Source organism: Sapajus apella, unplaced genomic scaffold (assembly GCF_009761245.1).
Source record: "Sapajus apella isolate SASKATOON/1434 unplaced genomic scaffold, GSC_monkey_1.0 scaffold2, whole genome shotgun sequence".
Lineage (NCBI taxonomy): Eukaryota > Metazoa > Chordata > Mammalia > Primates > Cebidae > Sapajus > Sapajus apella.
This window is the reverse complement of record NW_022436942.1, coordinates 70,751,403-70,755,351: the sequence shown is the minus strand read 5'-3', so window position 1 is coordinate 70,755,351 and position 3,949 is coordinate 70,751,403. Positions and strand designations below refer to the sequence as shown.

General features: G+C 42.9%; 1 protein-coding gene across 1 annotated transcript in view; it reads right to left on the bottom strand.

The window, feature by feature from the left end:
• The window catches only part of RPH3A (rabphilin 3A), a 342,156-nt gene that overhangs the window by 256,147 nt on the left and 82,060 nt on the right, over positions 1-3,949 (bottom strand). The gene's annotated exons all lie outside the window — the stretch shown is intronic.

Below are 3,949 nucleotides of genomic sequence, written 5' to 3'. Positions count from 1 at the left end.
GCGGATCTGGCATAAATTATGTTTTGTAAAAAAAAAAAAAAAAAAAAAAAAAAACAAAAAAAACTATATATATATATATAAAAGGGGATGATGGGAAAGATTCCACTATGAACCCCAAATTATCTCTCATTGTGAAGAATTTCTTCTTGGCTTCCTCTTACCCAATCTGATAAGGAAGCCTTGAAGAGAGGAAGTTCAATGAAGAGAGGAAAATTTCTAGAAAATTCTAAAATTGGGTTAAGGGAGCTTGGCAATGATCAAGCCAATCTTCTCAGTGCAGCAGAGAGGACAGAAATTCTGGCCCCGACATCAGGGAGGCCCCAACTCAAGTCCCACCTCCTCCATAACCTTCATTGAGTCATTTTACACATCTACACCTCAATGTCCACACCTGCAGAACAGGGATAAAATTAGAGATGAGGTTATGCAGAATGCAATTGCCTTAGCTGCTGGGACCAAACTGGAAATGTCAGCTTTCCCAGACTTCATTCATTCATTTGTTCTACACGCCAGTAACTGAGGGACGTGGCTCTGCATTTGCTGCTCAATGTATGATGATAATGGTGGTGCTGAAAGCCGAATCTGCATTGACTGACTGTAACCTCCCAAAATTCACATGTTGAAGTCCCAACCCTAGGACCTCAGAATGCAACTGTGTTTGGAGATAAGGTTTTTAAATGGTTAAGTCAAAATGAGGCCAATAGGGTGGGACCCTTTTAGAAGAAGAGGAGACACCAGGGATGTGTGCTCCTATAGCAAAGCCATGTGAGAGAAGGTGGCTGTCTGCAAGCCAAGGAGAGAGGCCTCAGGAGAAACCAACCCTGCTGACATCTTGCTCTTGGATTTCCAGCCTCTAGAACTGTGAGAAATACATTTCCAATGTTTAAGCCACCCAGCCTATGGCATTTTGCTATGGCAGCCTTAACAGGCTAATACAGACGGCAAATAAAACAAAATGAGGTGTCGGCCTTCATGGAGCTTACAGTCTAATACAGTGTTGCTCAAAGTATGAGCACCCAATTACTATAAGAACTTACGTCTTTGAATGCAGACATTGCTTAGGACTGGGCCTGATACATAACAAGTGCTAAGAATATACAAGCCCTGCAATCTTTAATACACATGGGGAAACAGATCCAAAGAGAAGGTGGGACTTGCCTCAGGTCTCACACCTGGCTAGTAGCTCCATCTTTGACACCACTGATGACCTGTGGAAAAAATTTTCACTCTTACTGCCTCCATCACTTTAGTTCCAGTAGTACCAAGAATCGTAAATTCTCACTAAAGCATTGCATAGAGACTTTTTAAAAATAATTCAAAATTAAAATGTGCTGGGGCACAAAATGGAAAATCTCATTCCTCTGCAAGATGAATGGACATGAACTTTTCCAACTCTGAAAGGGAATAAAATGGAATGTAGCTCTATCTGAAGTCTACCAAGAGATCTGGTCTATTCTACACCAAAGAATCACACAAATAAATACTATTGGTTTTAAATTTGTATAAAGGGGCTGGGCATGGTGGCTCACACCTATAATCCCAGAACTTTGGGAGGCTAAGGTGGGCAGATCACTTGAGGTCAGGAGTTCGAAACCAGTCTGGCCAATGTGGTGAAACCCCATCTTTACTAAAAACACAAAAATTAGGCAGGCATGATGGCACATGCCTTTAATCCCAGCTACTCGGGAGACTGGGGCATGAGAATTGCTTGAACCCAGGAGGCAGAGGTTGCAGTGAGCAGAAATCGTGCCACTGCACTCCAGCCTGGGCAATAGAGTGAGACTCTGTCTCAAAATAAATAAATAAACAAATTTGTGTAAAGGAAAAACCAACCACCACAAATTTTGAATCAGTAATTTCTTTTTTTTTTTTTTTTTTTTTTTTTGAGACAGTGTCTTGCTCTGTCAACCAGGCTAGAGGACAGTGGCATAATCACAGCTCACTGCAGCCTCAAACTCCCAGGCTCTGGTGATCCTCCCACCTCAACCTTTTGAGTAGCTAGAACTACAGATATGTGCACAACACCAGCTAATTTTTTAGTTTTTGTAGAGAGGGGGTTTCACCATGTTGTCCAGGCTGCTCTCAAACTCTTGGGCTCAGTGATCCTCCCACCTCAGCCTCCCAAAGTGCTGGGACTCCAGGAAAGCGAGCCAGCACACCTGGCCTAAATCAGTAATTTCATCTGAGAATGTCACCTAGAGAAATAACCCTAAGTCGAAGGAAAATAAAACAACTCTAAGTCGAAGTTGCACATTATGTACGTCGAAAAAAATAAAAAGCAACCTAAATGCCCATTAACTGGAGAATAAGTACATTTCATTTGGTGGAACATTATTCATCATTCATAACAAATGAGGTATGATACCTTTATGGGAAATATTTATGTTATCAGGTCAAGTAAAAAAATAGAATATAGAACTGTATACAGTATATGTAGTGATCACAGTTGTGATAAATCAAAAACTAAGCATATAAAAATGCCAGTGGGAAACACACTAAAACATTAACAGCGATTGTTTCCATCTGTCTCCTCAACTGTATTTTCCAAACTATCTACAACGATATAGACATATTCCTTTCAACGTAGAAGAAAACCAAACTGATTTTTTCAATATATTTTGTAATGTCAGGAAAAAACATATCCTGACTTGTCTCCTCAAAATGAGTCTTTTATTCTAAGACTAATAGCAAGAATAATAACAATAACAATTAACATTTATTAAGCATTTACTGTGTGCCAGGCACTGTTCAAAGCTTTTGACTTCTATTCACTCACTTAAGCTTTTGCCCACTCACTCTGTTGCAGCTGCACCCACCACCATCCTTGCTATTCCTCAAACTGTTTGCTGCCTCAGGGCCTTTGCACCTGCAGTTCCCTCTGCCTGGAAGAGCAGTTCCCTGCTCTTCCCGCCAGTGTACATCCACATGGCTCACTTTCTCCAGGTCTCTGCTCAAAGGTAACCTCCCTAGAGAGGCCATCCAACCTAAAGCAACACACACATACACACATACACACACACATACACATGAACATACACACATACACACACATACACACATGTACACACACATACACATACACACATATACACACATACACACACATACACATACACACACACACACCTATACACACACACACACACACATACACACACATATACACACACACATACACACACCCTCTCTGGCCCCATTACCCTAGTTTATTTTTCTTCATAGCTTATTATATTGGTCACAGCATGAAATTTACTTCTTGATTGCCCATCACCCCCATGAGAACATCTCTCTGTTTTCTTCACTGCTGTCTCCAGCATCAGTTGTTCAATAAAAGGTGACTAAATATATCCCTAAAGATAATCATCCTAGGAAGTAGTTACCCTTATTCTCCCCATTGTACAGATTATGAAACTGAGGCATAGAGAGACTTGCTCAGAGTCACACAGCCAGTACGTAGCAGAGCAAGGGTTCAAATATACAGTCTGGCTCCAGAACCCTAACTCTTAGTCAACAACTGGCTTCAGGCGGGGTTGTAATCATCATCGTATTGATGAAAATAGGACAGAATTTTTGAAAGATATCTTCAAAAAAGACAGGCCAGGGAGGAGATCCAAGATGGCCGTTTAGGAACAGCTCAGGATTGCAGCTCCCAGTGAAAGCGCAGAGGGTGAGTGGACGCCGCGTTTTTATTGCCCACAGACTAGGAAATTCCCGGGCGGAGGAGCTCCACGGTCGCCAGCGCGGCTGTTTCGGCCAGCGTGGCTGTGCCGGCCGGTGCCGCTGCTTTGCCCCGCGCGGCTGCTTTGTCGGCGCCCCGGAGCCGCGGTTCGCCGTACAAAATACACCGGTCCGGGGCCCTTTTGGCTGGCGATTGGAGCCACGGGAAGTCGCCCATACGCTGGTTCAAAAAGGGGACTGAGCAGAGAACCAGGACAGTAGATTCCAGGGC